A 19,278-nucleotide genomic window follows, 5' to 3' on the forward strand; every position below is an offset into this window, starting at 1 on the left:
TTACTCCCCCAAGAAATAGCGGTAGTGCATGTACATGGTCATCAGAAAGGAAATGAACGAGAGGTTAGGGGGAATAGAATAGCCGATGAAGTGGCTGAGGAAGCCGCCCTGAACCCACAGGGAGTGGTGATTCATTCCCTAATACCTACTGCCCCTGGTCCTAGGGAAGCTCCTATATTTACTGAAAGTGAAGAAAAAGAATTGAGAGATTTAGGGGCTGTTAAAACAGCAGACTGGCATTGGAGGTTACCTGATGAAAGGGAAATGTTAAACAAAATGATGATGCGAGAGATTATGGCTGTCCTACACCAAGGCAGCCATTGGGGAGTACAAGCATTGTGTGATTTAGTTCTTAGGGAACATGGATGTAAAGGGATATATACAATTGCTAAACAAATATGTGAGGGATGTATCAAATGCAGAAAGGTAAATAAGAAAGTCTTGAGAAAACAGACCCCGGGAGTAATAGACCCAGGATTGAGACTCTTCCAGAGTGTACAAGTAGATTATACTGAATTACCCAGAGTAGGAAGACTAAAATATATGTTGGTTATAGTAGATCATCTATCTGGTTGGGTTGAGGCATACCCCCAAGCTACTGCCACTGCGAGTGGGGTGTCTAAAACAATATTGGAGCACATAATTCCCCGATTTGGGCGATTACTCATTTTACCTCTAAAGTGTTACAGGGGGTAATGTAGTGTTGGGAATTTCCTGGGAGTTCCATACTCCATGGCACCCGCCATCATTGGGAAGGGTTGAGAGAATGAACCAAACACTCAAATGTCAGCTCTCTAAATTGATAATAGAAACCAGACTCCCTTGGACCAAATGTTTACCTATAGCTCTCTTGCGAGTACAAACAGCCCCAAGTAAAGATTTGGGACTATCCCCCTATGAAATCATATTTGGATTACCTTACCTGGGAACGAACGAAGAATTGCCAATTCCCGAAATTAAAGATTTGTTTTTAAAGAAATATCTACTGGGCTTGTCCTCCTCTTTGTCTTTCCTCAGGAAACAGGGTTTATTGGGACAGACTCCACCTCTTGAATTCACCGTTCATCCCATCCAGCCGGGCGATTGGATCTTAGTAAAATCATGGATAAAGACTAAATTGCAGCCGCACTGGGAAGGGCCGTACCAGGCTCTTTTGACCACTGAAACGGCAATAAGGACGGCGGAGAAAAGCTGACTCATTACACTCAGATCAAAGGGCCAGTGGAACCTCCAGTTGAGGAAGAAGTCTGGACAGCTGAATCAACGCAAGACCCGCTGAAACTCAGACTAAAGAGACTTTGCGTAACTGATTATACAGTGGCGACGCGAGCGCGGGATTATTTCTGTAAGATTGTATATTAAGTCTTTTTGTGCTTCAGCATGATGTTTAGAATACTAGGAATGCTTAGAGTTATGATGCTCGCCCTCTTAGCATTGGGATTTTGTCAAATATCATTTCATATGTATTATTAACGGTTCCTGAGTCTGATAATCCACAAGTAATAGACGCTATGCATGCAGTTTAGTAAATTGTGGGTATGTAGATAATCAGAGACAGTACCGCAGCTCTGAGATACATCTTAAGTCCTAAGCGGATGGCCTCGGGGATGTTACTTGGTATAATGGTCTCGTCACAGTATACCGGGCCCCCTTCCGACCAGTTTGCGATTGTCCCGATAAAAAGTGTAACCCAATATACCTAACAATAACGAAAACCACATGGCACGAAGCAATTCGGGGGGGGGTGGGGGGGTATCTATGAGATACAATTAAATGAAACATTTGGGACAGAAATGAAAGCAAATGGGAAGGATTTCTTGGGCTGTTGTTTTCGAATTAGTGTAGGACAGGGAAAACGGGTAGAACTACTGGGTAATAAGATACAACCTTTCACCTCTTCTGATGACCCTAAAGTAGTAACAATTATAGATGTAAAGGACTTGAAACAGAGTATCGAAATAGAAACTGGGTACGGGGATGCAAATGCCTGGGTTGAATGGTAAAGTATACTGTAAAAAGTCTGAACAAGAGCAATTGCTATGCATGTTCCTCCGGTAGTCCAATGGCCCAGGCCCTTTCCACTCGGGTGGAAGCAAGATAGGAAGGACATGAAATGTATGATAGCCCTGTATCAGGATGAGACTTCATGGAATGATAGGAATTGTCCCTCCTTATCTCTGATGTTCCCTCCCTTGGAGAAGAAAGATGCAAACGTCCCCCCACATTTTCCGCCGCAGTTGGAAATCATGCGTCGTGTGTGTGTAGACGAGGTACAAGTCGGTCGAGAGATTTTGGGGAGCTGAAATTATGTACAGAGATTAAGAATGTTACCGAAACGGACAAAGGAGGGAACTACTCAGCACTAAAGGTTCCCCGAGTGGATCTGTGTTGGTACTGTGGAGGCAAAATATTGAGACCCACGCTACCTCCGGATTGGAGAGGGATATGTGGGCGGCACGGTGGCACAGTGGTTAGCACTGTTGCCTCACAGCGCCAGAGACCCCGGTTCAATTCCCGCCCCAAGCGACTGACTGTGTGGAGTTTGCACGTTCTCCCCATGTCTGCGTGGGTTTCCTCCGGGTGCTCCGGTTTCCGCCCACAGTCCAAAGATGTGCAGGTCAGGTGAATTAACCATGCTAAATTGCCCGTAGTGTTAGGTAAGGGGTAAATGTAGGGGTATGGGTGTGGACCTGTTGGGCCGAAGGGCCTGTTTCCACACTGTAATCTAATCTAATGTGCAATTGTATAATTGGCAATTCCATTTACCCTGACCTTTGAGAAGGAAAAGATAGTAGGGAAGAAAGGAAGGGGTAAGAGATTACCGTTAGACAGTTCTTTCGATGATTTGGTTTATCTCGATTCGGTAGGAGTCCCTAGGGGAGTGCCTGATGAATTCAAGGCTCGTAACCAGATTGCAGCAGGCTTTGAGTCAGCTCTCTTTTGGTGGGTAACAATTAATAAAAATGTAGATTGGATAAATTGCATTTTCTATAATCAACAGCGATTTATAAATTACACAAGAGATGTGGTTAAAGGAATATCAGAACAGCTTGATGCGACAAATAGGATGGCATGGGAAAACAGAATGGCCCTTGATATGATTTTAGCAGAAAAAAGATGTGTGCGTGTGATGTTAGGAGGAAGCTGTTGTACCTTTATTCCGAATAACACTGCACCTGATGGTTCAATTACTCCGGCCTTAAGGGGATTGACTACCTTAGCAGAGTAACTGGCTGAGAATTCAGGAGTAGAGACATCTCTCACGGGATGGCTTGAATCATGGTTTGGAAGATGGAATGGGTGGTGGTTTCTATCCTTACTTCCCTGATAGTGGTAGTCGGGGTATTGGTGGCCATTGGCTGTTGTATCATACCCTGTATACGAGGGCTCACCCAACGACTGATTGAAACAACCTTGACGAAACAGATGCCCCTAAAAGGGAATCAGGCAGAGGAACATTATTGACTAAATAATGAAGGGATGAGTGAGACCAAGATGGATGAAATCTCCGGAATGATGCTTGCGAATTTCGGGGGCGATGCTTAAAAGAAAAATTGCAGAAGATAACAAAAAGTAATTAAAGAAAAAGGGGAAATTGTGGGATGTGGGAAAAATAGTGTTACTTCTGCAATTCCATTTACTTATACAAGGTAAATGAACTCACACCAGTGTGCAATTGTTTTAGCCAAGAGCTGAGTCAATAAGAATGAAAACTATGTGGAGGAAATACATAATTGTTTTTGTATTAGCTAAAATTGTATGCCAGAATGAAACGTGACTGCAAAACAATGGTAGATATTACAGGCGAATAGATAAGATGTTGTGAGGGGAGGAAGTTAAGCGAGATACGCCTGTACAAACAGTTGGTATAAACATCTGTTTCCCACTTTTACAGAGACACAGGAACAAACCCCAATTAAAAGGGTCATAAGGATCAGTATGGTAGGGGAAGTCACAGATGGAGGGAGTAGATAATGATGAAGAAAGAATATGCCTAACAATGACCTACAGCGGGATGAGGTCAAACGGCCTTGTAAGGTCAGAAAACGCATTTTGTAACAGACAAGGCCTGATAAGGCAAGAGATAAACAGGAGTAATGGGTGCCGGTCTTAGAGAAGTGGAAGATGTAAAGAGGGGAGGAGCAATGTAAAACAAAAGATAACAAATTATATAAATGTTGTGTATTAATTGAACTTGGGGTGTGTATGTCCCTGGACATCACACCCACTTGCAAGTGTAAAATAAAGGACACAGCTGATTCAGATTTTGTCTCGGACTGCAATTATTGAAGTGTGTGAGCTTTGTTTCTCACATGCCTAAGTGGCTCAAGGGGATGAATGGCCTCCCCTTGTTCCTATGTAAGTGACGCAATGGGCTGAATGGCCTCATCCTGTTGCCGGGTAAGTGACTGAAAAGACTGACTGGCTTCTTCCTCGTCCGATTGAACAGGGCTAAGGGCCTGATTGGGTTACCCCTGGTTCCTGTTTGAAAGCTCGATGTATTGACTGCTGTGATGATGCTGCAGCTTTAAGAAGTTATTTTGTCCTGGATTATTTTAAGAGAGAGATTGAACGACCGTTACCAAGCTGGCTAGTTAAGTCCACTTGAGTATACAGCTTGGGAGGACTTAGGTTTATTTTAATGCAGACTGAATGGGTGTGGCCAGCTCTCAAAGATTAGGATCTCTGGGTTTTGGTTTCTCGACAACATCAGAAACAATTGGAGTCTCCACAGAGTTGGAAGCGTCAGTGAATGTCTCCTGGCTGCTACTCTCTCTGATATTTCTCTTGATGCTGTTTTTAATTCCTGGATTGGAGAAATATTTGTGACAATCTGTGTCTGAATATTCCTTTTCGCCAAGGGCTGTGTTTATGGGATTTCCCTAGATTATGACAGTTCATTAGTAATAGTTCCGAGATCTATTATTCTGTTAACTTGTCCAATAGAATTACGTTATTCTAAATTCATTTTTCTTTGGTTTCATTTTATCTTTCGTGTTTAAGTAGATGGTGTTTTGCTTCACACCGAGTAGTTTGACCAGTCACATTGCATCTGGAACAGACACTTTGCATTTCCTTTAAAATATAAAAACATTATAGACTAAGTTACCGCCTTCATACATTTTCGAGGGGCTCTGGTGTGGCCCATCACACTAGACACCTTCTCTTCCTGAGTAATAGGCTGGAGGCACTGAGTGGTCTATCCCTGATCTTCTTCAATAATGTCTATGGACTAAATGACTTCCTCGTATTCCTGTGAAACCAGTGTGTGGTGCTGAATGAACTCTTATTTTACTCTGGCAATGTGCAGTATCAGGCAGTGCTGTTACATGAATGATATGGACCATTTAACAGCACATACATCAATGCAGTTTGGGTCTTGCTGCACATGGACACAGGCCAGTTCAGGAGCTGACGGTGGACAAAATGTTCTGAACATTGTGGAATCTTCGGTGACCATCCCCAAATCTGATCTTATGGTGGGGAGGGTGGGGCGGGGAGAACTTAAGAAGCAGCTGAAGCTGTTTGTGAAGAGGAAGCTACCCTGAGGATCTCCCACAGTGGTGACCCAAGACTGAGATGATGAACATCTTCCTTTTTCCATGTTTGACACCAAACACTGAGCAGTTTACTCTGATTCCCATTAAGAACAGTTCCTTGATGTCAACAGAAGTCAACCATTACCTTGATATCAGGGCCAGTCATTTTTAGCTGAACCCTTGTCTCAAAATCTTTTGTTCACATCAATAGGCCATGATATAGGAGCAGCAAGTGTTTTCTTCAAACAGGAGCTATTGAATGTCTGGGTTTCTCTTCTCAAGAGTGTTGGGGGAGCCAGATGACTGAAAGTATTTGAAGAGGAGGTCTATGGATATTGATCTGTCAGAGAGTTGAGGGCTATGAAGAATTGGGTATGAAAGATGATTTGAGACCAAGAGAAGATCAGTCATGACCTTAGTGGAGGGCAAGGCAGGCTTGGGAGTGAATGACCTGCTCTTGTTTCTGATGTTCTCACATTCTGTTATTGGAAAGTTAGTGGGTGTTATTTTCATTAATGTTCTGTTATTGAATGTTGCAGTCAGGGAGACCAGAGGATTTTGTGAGCCATTGCTGTGTGAGGTATGTGGACTGTATTCACAGTGAATCTGGGTCTACAACATGATCAACAAATGAAGCACAAGTTGCAGAGCGGGGAAGCTCTGAAAGAGAGATGAGGGGCCTTTTTAATATCCAATTGCATTTCCCAAATCATCTCAAATCGTGTGTGACAGACTTGAGGGGCTGAAAGGTCTCCTCTATTTCTGTGTACCAGGTCATAACAGTAAGTGGCCTCCAACTGCTCCTGTCGAGCAGGTTTGAGGTGCTGAATGGAACACAGAAACATAGGACTGAGGAGCAGGAGTGGGTCATTAGACACTTTGAGCCTTATCCACCAGCCACTAAGTTTGTGGCTGATCAGGTTGTGGTCTCAGCCACACTTTCCTGTCTTTGTCCCATTATCCGTGATTCACTTGTCTGTCAAATATTTAACTTACTCAGCTTTGAATCAATGTGAACAGAGAGGCACGATAAAGTTCCAGTTCAAAGATTTCTGACTTGAAAGGTCCTTTCAGACGTTTTCTTCCTTCTCTCAAAGAAACAGAGAGTCATGCAGAACGGAAACAGACCCGTTAGTGCAATCTGTTCACTCCGATCCTATCCCATTTATCAGCATTTGGCCAAAATCCCTCCTCTTTCAGATACCTTTTAAATGTGCGATTGTAACCGACTTCACCACTTCCTCTGACAGCACTTTCTGTACACGCACCACTCTCTGTGTGAAACATTTACCTTCAGGTCCATTCTAAAGCATTCGCCCTCTAGCTATCCTGGGGAGCAGAACGTGGCTGTTCAGATTATCCATGCCCCTGATGAATTTATAAACCACTATAATGTCACCCCTCAACCTCTGACACTCCGGGGGAACCACCTCAAACTAATCAACTTCTCCCTAAAACTCAAACCCTTCAGTCCTGGAACATCCGTGTAAATATTTTCAGTATTCTTAAAGTGGCATCACCGACATTCTGTTCTGATGGAACATGCCACCACAACTCCTGTACTCAATGCTCTGACAGATTAAGGCAAATGTGCCAAATGTGTTCAGCACCACTCTGTCTACCTGCGACTCCACTTTCAAGGAACAATGTACCTGTAGCCCTGGGTCCCTTTGTTCCATAACATCCCCCAGGACCTTACCATTAAGTATAGACATTCTGCCCTGATTTGCCTTCCCAAAATGCAAAACTTTGTATTTTTCGAAATTAAATTTCATCTGTTACAATTTTCCCCTTTGTCCCATCTAATTGTGGTCTTGTACACTGAGATAATCTACTATACCACCTTTCTGATGTCATCTGTAAACGTACGAACTATGTCCCCAATATTCACCTCCAAATCCTTGATATAAATGATGAATGTAGTGAACTCAGTAATGATTCATGCAGAACAGTTCTGGTCACAATATTCCAGTCTGAAAAAAACCCATTTATCATCAAGCCAATTGTGACCAGCTTCCACTGTGCCCCATGAGATCTAATCTTGCTAATCTGTCTTCCAATCGGAATGTTATGAATGCCTTGCTGAGGTCCATATAGACAATGTCTACCAAACTGCCTTCATCAATATCCTTTGTCACCTCTTCATAAAACTCAATCAAATTAATGAGACATGATTTCCCATGCAGAAAGCCACGTTGACGACTCCGATCAGCCCTTGTCTTCCCAAATGTATGTAAATCCTGTCCCTCAGCATCCCCTCCTTCAATTTACCCACCACTGACATCAGGCTCACCGGTCTATAGTTCCCTGGCTTTTTGGGTCATTGTTTCCTTTTCTAGTCCCACTCCTCCACTGCTCACAACAAATTCGAAATGTAACCAGGTTCGTGATATGGCCGATGATATTGGTCTCAGACTGGGTCATGGTCAGTTTTAGGAACAAGTCAGGCTAGTGTCTTTAATCAGATGAAATAGCAGTTTGTGATCCAGAGGAATGTTACTCAAACTATGATGGAAAGATGAATGGCAAACTGTTTGGGTATTGCAAATAAAGAATCGACATTTCCCTTTCTAAAAACACTGGTGTACACACACACACACACACACACACACACACACACACACACACACACACACACACACACACACACACACACACACACACACACACACACACACACACACACACACACACACACACACACACACACACACACACACACACACAAACAAAACCTCTGCAATTTGAAGTTAAAATAACTTTGCCCATATATTAGTATAACTCGTGACAAAAGGAAAAATTGAGTGATTGTTCAAAATGTTATTCTGCTTCTGAAGATATTCTACTCACACAAGCTGCTAGCAATGGGATTTCATCCTGGAACAATTGGATTTCGCTGAATTACCTTTGCATTAGGCAGTGAGGAAATTCCAATGAATTCTCGTCAGGGGTTGCCCAAAGATTAGCACGGTGGCTTCGTGGTTTGCGCTGCTGCCTCACAGCAGCAGGGACGTGGTTTCAATTCCAGCCGTGGGCAACTATCTGTGTGGAGTTTGCATATTCTCCCCCTGTCTGAATGAGCTTCTAATTGGTGCTCCAGTTTCTTCCCGCAGTGTAGATTGGGATGATTGTTTATGCTACATTGCCCATAGTGTTCAGGGATTTTTGGTTTGTAACATTAGTAAGTGGTAAATGTAAGGGAACGGACCTGGGAAGGTCACTCTTTGGATGGTTGGTATGGACTTATTGATATGAAGGGTCTGTTTCCACACTGCAGGGATTCTATAAGAATGGTAACGATGACGGTAGATGTTTTGTTTTAGCTCGCACACATTGCTGTGATAAGCAATAATGAGGGAGAGAGAGTGCAAGAGGCCGTTCCTTCTCGGGCAGATTACATTGTCTCCATCTCTGAGCTGAATCACACAGTAAAGTCATCCTCTCCCAAACTGGACCATGTGAGGTCTCCTTGTACATTGTCCAAATCATGTCTCCATTGCATTCTCTGTTCCATGTGGATGCATCATTGCTGCTGTCATACACAGAGCCATGCCCTTAGCAGAAAATGGTCTCGGTCGATTTAAAGATGAGTTACATATCCCTGCGTCATTAAGAAATAAAATGTTTAATGTATTCAGAATACATGAGTTAAAATAAATGCATTTTTAACAAATAAGGAAATTGCTGGAAAATCTCAGCAGGTCTGTCCGCATCCTGATGAGTTTTACATGCTCTATTCATACCAGTGTCCACCACTACCTCTGATAGTATTCCATACATGCACCACCCTTTGTGTGAAAAGGTGCCCCTTTGGCCTCTGCAAAACCTTTCCCCTCTCACTTTCAACCAACGCCCTCTACTTTTGGACGCCCCTAACCTGGGGAAAAACTCTGACTACTCACCCTACCCATGACCATTCAGATTTTATAAACCGCTACTGTGGCGAAATGTGACTCCAATCAACACGAATAGCTGTACTTTCAGTCATCCTGGGCCTACATTCTGAAATTCAATGCTGACACCTCTTCTTTCTCCTTCAGGTCACAATTCTAAATCCATTTTAATCAATTTGTTCAGATGTAATATGAAACACATCTGTGGTATTTACACCTAGACCTTTGTTCCCGAAAGTAGGGTCATTAGCACCACTCGACAATATGCATAAAGCTGTAACATTATTCTTCTGTGTATTTGCTCATCAGCCTGTTCTGACATGCTGTGACATACCTCTGCAACAGGCAGAACTTGAATTCAGACATTCTAGAACAGAGCTAGGAACACTACGACAAAGTTCAGGAATTTGAATCAAATCGAGAGCTCTGGGTCAGAGGCAGGGACACTACCATACCAAGATTTTGGATCATATTTTAAGTACCAATAACGTGTGTGACTGCTCTCTTCCTAAAACCATGAAATGATACCAGGCCGTTGATTTCTGTCCAGCCTCTCCTCCCGACTGATTGTGTCTGCAATCTGCCCCTTCTCCCCTAACCACACAAGGCCACCCAAGCTCAGGGTCTTTGTGAAAATCAAGGCTGCAGTGTGCAGGCCTCCTGAAGAGGGGAGAGAATTTTAAAATTAAACGGGTAAGGTAAGGAGGTGGTAATATCACTCACTGGGCTGAGGGGTTGCGTTTGGAATTTAGTTTGAATTAATGCGAGTTATTGGATTTGGGAGATCAAACAAGAGCAGGATCTACACAATTTAAAGTAGGGCCTTTGGCAGTGTTGTAGAACAGAAACCAAGGCCGTCAGGTATAATTTTTAAAAATTTCATCTCATATAGATAGCGTGGATGAGAAGGTGTTTCACGCACTTGTATTTGAGTATCGTAATTGCGATGTCATGTTGTGGTTGTACAGGACATTGGTGAGACCTCTTCTGGAATACTGCGTCCAGTCTGGTCATCCTGCCCGCTCATTCCATAGACACACCACCCTCTGGGTGAAAAAGCTGCCCCTCAGGTCAGTTTTAAATGTTCCCCTCTCAACTTAAGCCTATGTCCTCAAGTTTTGGTCTCCCCCTACCCTTAGAAAATACCTTGACTATTCACTTTGATATTATTGACTTGATATTATTAAACTGGAGAGGATTGAGAAGAGATTAACCTGGATGTTTCTGGGAAAGGAGGGATTGAGCTATCAGGAGAGGCTGGGTAAGCTGGAGCTTTTTTCACTGGAGAGTATGAGAGTAAGGGGTAACTTTACAGAGATTTATAAAATAATGAGGGGTACAGAGAAACTGAAGGGCTGATGTATTTTCCCTAGATTGGGGGATTCAAAACTGAGGGATATTTTAATGTGCAAGGAAAAAGATTTGCAAAAGTCTTGAAAGGTAAATATTTTAGGCAGAATCTGGCTTGTGTGTGGAATGAACTTCGAGAGGAAGTAGTGAAAGCAGGGACAGTCACAATGTTTAAAGGACATTTAGATCAGTACATGGATAAGACATCAGTTTGGATGGTGCTGTGCGCAGCTGCCCTCTCCCTCCCCCTCTCTGAATGTATCCCTGTTGGTTTTCACCCTCTGCCAATGCCTGTGCAGTGGTGTGGGAAGGCCAGCAGAGGGTGATATTGCATCACGTTAAGCACCACAGAGACAACCAGACCTTCCCCACACAGAGACACACAGATACACACACGGGAATGGTTAGGACACGGCGTAAAGCTCATCTGGTAACTTACATGAAACATAAACCAAGGCAGAATTTGCCTCGTAAGCTGTTAAAATATTAATGATAGATCTGCCAATTTCCACTGTTTAAATAAAAACATCCATTTATTTATTCACGCTGAAAGTGAACATTTTACATCAACTATTCACAACTCTGAGACCCCCTTTCTCTTAACTGTGTATTACCCGACTCCAGCTCTATAACAATATACTGTTTCTGGGTCTGCCATCCTCTCATATCACAGGTGCGTGTAAACTCTCAGTTCATAACAGCATTCACCCTCTCGTAAAGGTACAGTACACGCTTTCAACTTCATCACATTATACCCTGATGAACATAGATAATTGGAACCTATCCGGATTTCTCTTGCTCTTATTTCATCTACTCTGTCTCGTATGTGTCAGGATTTTTGTTGCTCCATTCGACTCTGTTGCTCCATTGCTCCATTCGACTCTGTCCGTGGGAACATATCAGTATTTCACTTGCTCACACTCGTGAGTATGGCAGGATTTCAGTTGTTTCATGGGGACTGTGATGCAATGACAATGTCAACGTTTGTAGATGGCACCAAACCTGGAAGAACTCTGAAGTCTGTGGAAGACAGTGTGGAAATCTAACAGTACGATCACACGTTGGTGTGGTGTTCAAGTTTATGGCAGATGGGGATCAATGCAGAGCTGTGTGAGGTGATGCACTTTGGTTGGAAAGTCAATGAAAGACAGTTTAAAACAGGATGTGCCGTTATAAAGGGGGTGCAGGAGCAGAGGGCGCTGGTGTATATGAGCACAGATGATTGAAGATGTCAGGACAAGTGGGGAGGGCAGTAACTATCACAGATTAGTTTCAGTATCTGAGCTGTTTCCAGGAGGTGGTGTAGAAGGGAGTCTCCGTGCTCCCTTCCTGGGAGGTGGAGGTGACGATGTGTTGTGAGCCCACCCTCGTGCCCACCGAGACCATGGGGATTCCATTTGTACCAGCTCGACACAAAAGGGAGATGGCATCAGGCCACGAATTCTAAGTTGTGCCGGGGGGAAACGGAACTGCCAGTGGGTTTAAAGTGAGAATTGCCCTTCACTGAACATTGCTCCTTACTCGGTCAGTGGGACGTGGATGTTTCAGAATCTCCACACGAGGCGTCCCTGTCCTCTCCGGCTCCTAACAGGGTCTTCCCCACATGGCTGGTGGAGGGGGTTGAGGGAACGGATATCAGGCACTCCACCACCCGGCTTGGCACTTTCTGTCCTATTCCAGGCTGTTTCTCCTTGAATGGGAGAAAAGGAGGGAGGGTGGGAGTGGGTGTTCCTGCTGTTAATGCTGGTGTAGGTGGGGGACAGGGTCATTGTGACGTGTCCGGAGGGAGTCAGTCCACAGTTTTGTATCCATGCAGTGTTATTAGTGTGTGTGTGTGTGTGGGGGGGGGGGGGGGGGGGAGTCGCTGGTGGAGGGAGGGAGGGGGAGAGGGAGAGAGAGGAAGAGAGGGACAGACTTGTTCGTGGTTTGGTGCTATAACAGATATACAGTGAGTGTGTGGGAGCAGAGAGAATACAGTGACCCTTGATAGAGTGGGGAAGGTTATTGATGCTTGTCCTGTATTGCTGGACATTTCTGCAGACCGCAGATCTTGCACTGAGCTGGGTGGGGAGCTCAAAACATGCTTGGTGGGTCTGGTGGTGTGGCCCCCTCTGGGACGAGAATGGTCCCCCTCTCTACTACCCCATCCACCAGGACGTCTGTGCCCCGTCGACAAACCGCGGTGTAATTGTCCCTTATCTGCCGTGCTCGGGGTAAACTTTGCAGGGCAGCTCCGAACTGAGAAAGCTCAACCGTGTGCCCAGTGGCCTTTTAAAGATGGCGCCAGTGCCAGGGCTCACGGAATACCCAGGGGCATCCGGGAAATGGTGAGTACCTTCAGCCATGATGGGTGGGAGAATCGGGCTGGTATTGAATGAGAGGTACACCATAGGGTGGGGTGGATAGTTAATGAGATGAGTTCGACAATTATAGCACCAGGAAACTAGCTCGGCCTCGTATAGACAATCCCTCTGTCACACTCAATGAAAATGCCATTAATTCTAACAAATTATTGTTAGAATCTGTCCAATGAGTCATAGATTCTGTTTAAACTAATTCCAGTTAAAAAGATGCAGAACAAATGCTCATCTGACTTCACACCAATATCCCTTTTTACAATCTTTCCTGGGAAGACTGGCTGATGTTACAGAATGCTATCAAAGTGTCGACATTCCAGCATTCTGCAACCTGGGAACACATCCTTCCATGACACTGTCTCTCAGTCTCTCCCTCTGTGTCTATATCCCAAACCCCTCCCATGTGCTGATATTTAAAGTGATTCCCCCGCCATATCTCTCTGGCAATGATGTTCACACCCACAGCACCCCCTTGTCATGTCACAATGGAGATAAGGAGCTGGAAATGGATGGGAGCTGCACATCCTGTCACTTATAGCATGGGTTGCAATGTTCCCCACACTGGGCAGTGATCTAACACAGTGTTACCGAGCAATACACTGTGGGGATGTACACAGTCCTAAATGCCGGGAGGGTAACTGCTCCTGGTTTACAGATCAGTGCACTGGGATGGGGTACACAGTCCTACATGCTGGGAGGGTTACAGATTAATTCATGGCTGATCACTGCACTTTGCTGTGTTAGTCAGACTATCTGGTTGAGGATTATTGATAATGCAATGTTGTGGTTTGTTTAGCTCCTTATGCTGGATGGATATTTGTTTCAGGTTTATACGTTAGTGCCCTGCTGTGGTCTGCACAGCTCCCCGTGCTGGACAGATATCTATTCCGGGTTTATAGATCAATGCCCTGATCTGAACTGTGCAGTACTCCACTCTGGACAGATTGCTGGACTGTACTGACCAGTGAAATGAATGAATCTGAGCAGTACACTAGCCTGAACTACACAGTGTCCCATGGTGAACAGATATCTACTCTGGGCTTATGGGGTCTGGGCTGGTTCTGTGAGCTGGATTGAGAATGTGGTATATCGAACCGTTTCAACTGATCTGACAATGTCTTTAGTTCCCATTCCCGTGATTCGATCCACCGTCTCTCACCCCATTAATGTTAAAATGTGCCCTGGCACAGTACATGATGTTGATGGGGTGGGTAGGGGGGAAAGTGATGGACAGGTCAAGGAATTCCCCAGAACGTTCTGTCCCTGACATTCTATAACTGACATTCCCCAGACGTTCCATCACCAACATTCTATAACTGACATTCCCCAGAATGTTCCGTCACCAACATTCTATAACTGACATTCCCCAGAATGTTCCGTCACCAACATTCTGTATCTGACATTCCCCGGAACGTACTGTCCCCAACTTTCTACAACTGACATTCCCTGGAAAGTTCTATCCCAGACATTCTATAACTGACTCTTCCTGGAAAGTTCTATCCCCGACATTCTATAACTGACATTCCACAGAACGTTCTGTCCCCGACATTCTATAACTGACATTCCCCGGAGCGGTCCGTCCCCAACTTGCTACAACTGACATGCCCCGGAACGTGCCGTCCCCAACATTCTATAACTGACATTCCACGGAACGTTCTGTCCCCGACATTCTATAACTGACACTCCCTGGAACGTTCTGTCCCTGACATTGTTTGTGAATGGCCGGACGTCAGTGAATTGAACGAACGATAATATCCCGACGGAAGAGATCCCGTTCCAGGGAGAAGGAGATGCTGTTCCGAAGGCCCCTCAGGCAGTTAAAGGGTTGAATACGTTTTCCCTGTGTTTACATTTCTTCACGACACAGGATCCACCACAATTTAGACCAAAATACAGAAATTCCCAAACTCCGTCTGTCTTCAGGAAACTGGGAGAGGATCCTTCAGGACAACAATGTTTCCACCCTCCGTATTAGGAACTGGGAAGGAGTGACCTGTCTGCTCTCGAGTGATCGAGTGTGTGGGAATGTTCTCGAAACCATCTGTTCTTATGGATGTGTCTCTGTGTATTTGGGGAGGGAGGGGTTCTTGTGGTTTATGTCACATTTTTGTCTATAATTCAGGCCTTCCCATTTATTATTCCAGCTCCAATTATTTAAATAAATCCCTGAATACAGGGACACATTTGACAATCTCACTGGATCCCCAGTCAAACGGGTCCCTTTGTCTCCAGGCTGATGGATAATGGGTTTGTTTTCCTTCCTCACAGTTAATGTAGTGACCATCTACGTCCTGCTTTATAAAGATTGTGGATTGTCTCCATGTGTCAGACGTTACCTGGGGGCCATGGCAGCGGCCGATCTCCTGGTCATTATCCTCGACCTGATACTGAGACACATTCCCATTGTTTATCGGGAACAGTTTTATTTCCTGAAGGACTCCGTCCCCGTGTGTAATATCCACGCCGTCCTGCTTTATGCAGCCACTGACTGCTCTGTCTGGTTCACCGTCACTTTCACCTTTGATCGGTTTGTGGCCATTTGTTGCCAGAAGCTGAAAAGTAAATATTGCAGTGAGAAAACGGCGGCTGTGGTTCTGGCAGCAGTGACTGTGCTGAGCTGTTTTATGAACATTTTCTGGTATTTTATGCTCACGGCTCGGTATTACCTGTGGAACCGCCCCTGGTTTTGTGAAATAACACGCGCTGTTATATACTCCATTGTCTGGGGCACAATCGAGTCCCTCCATCACATTCTAACCCCGTGTGTCCCATTTCTCCTGATTCTGCTGCTCAATGTTCTCACCGTCAGACACATTTTAGTGACCAGCAGAGCCCGCAGGAGACTCTGCGCTCACACCAATGGGGACGCTCAGTCTGACACTGAAATGAGAAACCGAAAAAAATCCATCATTTTACTGTTTGTGATCTCGGCCAATTTCATCCTGTTATGGTCAACGTTCATGCTGTATTCTATATGGAGACGGATGTGGGATATTGTGGATAACCCTGTGTCTGTCCATCGATTTGTGCGGGAATTGGGCTTCATGCTGCAGCTCCTCAGTTGCTGCACAAACACCGTGATTTATGCCATCACCCAGACGAAGTTCAGACAGCAGCTGAAGAATGTGCTGAAATATCCCTTCACCCAAATCCATCCATCAATCAAATTCCATCATTAATCAATCCATCCGGGATTTCTCATTTCAGTTCAGTGTTTCAGCGATGGAGCAGCCTGTCGCTATGGTAACAGACTGAGGGTAGCGCTGGTTTGTCCATCCTTATCCCACAGGAGGGTTACAGGGACACATTTCAATGTTTCTGACAACTCAGGTGCCAGTGAGAAAAGGTACCATCCCACTGACTGTATCCATCACTTCCATTTGTAAACAATAAAAATGTTGATTAAAGCGTGCCGAGCAGCAGAGTGACCGATGTTTTTGTGTGTCTTTGTGTTGGAGAAGCTGAGTTGGAGAGAGGCAGATTCAGCCGCAAGTCCTGGTCCTCAGGGAAGGGGAGGGCACCAGGCTCAGGAGCTGGGTTTAACTCTCTCTGCCCCCATTGCAGCCTGTCCTCCCCATTTCATCTCCCCCACTCTTTCTACTTAATTCTCTCCCTCTCTCTCACCACCTCTCCTCTTCACACTCCCTCATTCCCCCTCTCACACACACCCCCCAACCCCGGATTCTCCACCGGCCTACACTCTTCCCTTTCCCCTCACCCTCACTCTCTCTGTCCTGCCGACTCTGTCTCCCTCCAGCAGTTCCATCTCGACCGCATTTTCCTCTCCTCGTATCTCACACCCCACACGCAGCCTCACGACTACCATACCCCCACCCCATCCCCCAGTCTCTGGGTCGGAGGGAGAGGGACGGATCAGGGAGACAGAGTGTGCCTGAGAGCGAGGGAGGGAGGGAGAGGAGGGAGAGAGATTTCGTCAGAGAGAAACAGAGTCGGGTGGGGAGAGAGAGATACCGATTGAGGGGGGTCGAGAGTGAGAGAAGTTGGAGAGAGAGAACGAAGGAGCGGGGGGAGAGAGAGCGCGGACAAGGGAGAGGTAGGGTGAGAGAGGGGAGAGCGAGAGGGGAGGGAGAGAGAGGGGAGGGCAAGAGGGGGAGAGAGAGAGAGGGGGCAAGAGAGAGATAGGGTGAGAGAGGGGAGGGTGGGAGGAAGGGCAGGTCGAGAGAGGGGAGGGAGAGGAGGGGAGGGAGAGAGGGAGGGGCAGGGGAGAGAGGAGAGGGCAAGAGTGGGGAGGGGGCAAGGGAGAGATAGGGCAAGAGAGGGGAGGGAGGGGAGGAAGTGAGGGGGAGGGCGAGAGAGGGTGAGGGCGAGAGAGGCGAGGGAGGGGAGGGCGAGAGGAAGGGAGAAGGCGAGAGAGGGGAGGGGAGGGGTGGAGCGCGAGAGAGGGGAGGGAGGGGAAGGGAGGGCGAGAGGAAGGGAAAGGGCGAGAGAGGGGATGGGAGAGAGGGGGTGGGCGAGAGAGCGGGGGACGAGAGAGGGGAGGGAGGGAGGGGAGGGAGAGACGGAGGGGGAGGGAGAAAGAGGGGAGGGCAAGATAGGGGAGGAGAAGAGGGTGAGGGAGGTGAGGGCGAGAGTGAGGGAGAGAGTGAGGGGAGGGGAGAGAGAGGGAGGGCGAGAGAGGGGATGGCGAGATAGGGGAAGGCCAGAGATGGGAGGGGGAGAAGGAGGGAGAGGGTAAGAGAGACGAGGGCAAGAGTGGGGGGGCGACAGAGGGGGAGTGCGAGAGACGGGGAGGGCGAAAGAGGGAAGTGTGAGAGAGGGAAGGATGGAGGTGAATGCAAGAGGGATGGAGAGGGCGATAGAGGGGAGGGAGGGAGGTGGGAGGGCGAGAGAGGGGAGGGTGAGAGAGGGGTGTGCGAGAGAGTGGACAGAGCAGGAGGGGGAGAGCGGGATGGGAGGCCGATAGAGAGGGAGAGGGTGAGAGAGGGAGAGGGCGAAAGAGGGGCGGGAGGGTGGCGAGGGCGAGCGGAAGGCAGAGATCGAGAGAGGGGAGGGCAAGTGAGGGGGAGGGCAAGAGAGGGGAAGGAGGGAGTGGAGATTGAGAGGGAGGGAGAGGGCGAAAGGGGGAGAGAGTAGGGCGAGAGCGAGTGGCAGTGCGAGAGAGAGGTGAGGTGCAAGAGGGGAGGGAAGGAGATGAGGGCGAGAGGGAAGGAGACGGCGAGAGAGGGGAAGGCGAGAGACCGGGGAGGCGAGAATGATGAGGGCGAGAGAGAGGAGGGAGAAAGTTGAGGGCGAAAGGAAGGAGAGGGCAAGAGAGGGGAGGGCGAGAGACCGGGGAGGCGAGAGTGATGAGGGCGAGAGAGCGGAGGGAGAGAGTTGAGGGCGAAAGGAAGGAGAGGGCAAGAGAGGGGAGGGCGAGAGTGCGGGGAGGGAGTGAGGGGGAGAGAGGGAGGGAGCGAGAGAGGGGAGGGACGGGGGGGCAAGAGAGGGGAGGAAGGGAGGGGAGGGCGAGTGAAGGGTGAGGGTGAGAGAGGGTGAGGGCGAGAGAGGGAGGGCGAGAGAGAGGAGGGCGAGAGAGGGGAAGGTGAGAGAGGGGAGGGCGAGGAGGAAGGCGAGAGAGAGTGGCAGGGTGAGAAGGCAGTGAGGGGAGAGAGGAGGGCGAGAGATAGGGGAGGGTGAGAGAGAGGGGGAGGGCGGGAGAGAGGGAAAGGCAAAATAGAGGAGGGCGAGAGATAGGGGAGGGCGAGAGAGGGGGAGGGCGAGAGCGTGGCAGGGAGAGAGAGGGGGAGGGCGAGAGAGAGGAGAGCAAGAGAGTGGCAGGGCAAGATAGAGGAGGACGAGGGGGGAGGGTGAGTGAGAGGGGAGAGCGAGAGAGGAGAGGCTGAGAGAGAGGAGGGTGAGAGAGAGGGGAGAGAGTGAGAGAGGAGAGGACGAGAGAGCGGGGAGGGCAAGGGGGGAGGGCGAGAGAGAGGGAAGGAGCGAGAGAGGGGAGGGCAGTGAGGGGAGGGCGAGAGAGGAAAGGCCGAGAGAGAGGAGGGAGAAAGAGGGGAGGGAGCGAAAGAGGGGAGGTTGAGAGAGGGGAGAGTGAGGGGGTAGGCGAGGGAGGGGAGGGCGATTGGGGAGGGCGAGATGGGGAGGGCGAGAGAGAGGAGGGCAAGAGAGAGGGGAGGGAGCAAGTGA

At 47.4% G+C, this 19,278-nt stretch overlaps 1 long non-coding RNA gene across 1 annotated transcript in view; it reads right to left on the reverse strand.

The window, feature by feature from the left end:
- Nucleotides 1-8,289: 8,289 nt before the first annotated feature.
- Nucleotides 8,290-19,278, reverse strand: part of LOC148137394 (uncharacterized) — a 56,459-nt gene continuing 45,470 nt past the window's right edge. The window contains exons 2-3 of the long non-coding RNA XR_015754339.1: nucleotides 15,477-15,692; nucleotides 8,290-9,141 (exon numbers count right to left, since the gene is read on the reverse strand). This is a non-coding gene — a long non-coding RNA (uncharacterized LOC148137394). The remainder of the gene's footprint in view (nucleotides 9,142-15,476; nucleotides 15,693-19,278) is intronic.

The sequence above is a fragment of the Chiloscyllium plagiosum genome, unplaced genomic scaffold, assembly GCF_037043375.1.
Source record: "Chiloscyllium plagiosum isolate Xiang-an unplaced genomic scaffold, Cpla_swu_hap1 HiC_scaffold_44, whole genome shotgun sequence".
Taxonomy (NCBI): domain Eukaryota; kingdom Metazoa; phylum Chordata; class Chondrichthyes; order Orectolobiformes; family Hemiscylliidae; genus Chiloscyllium; species Chiloscyllium plagiosum.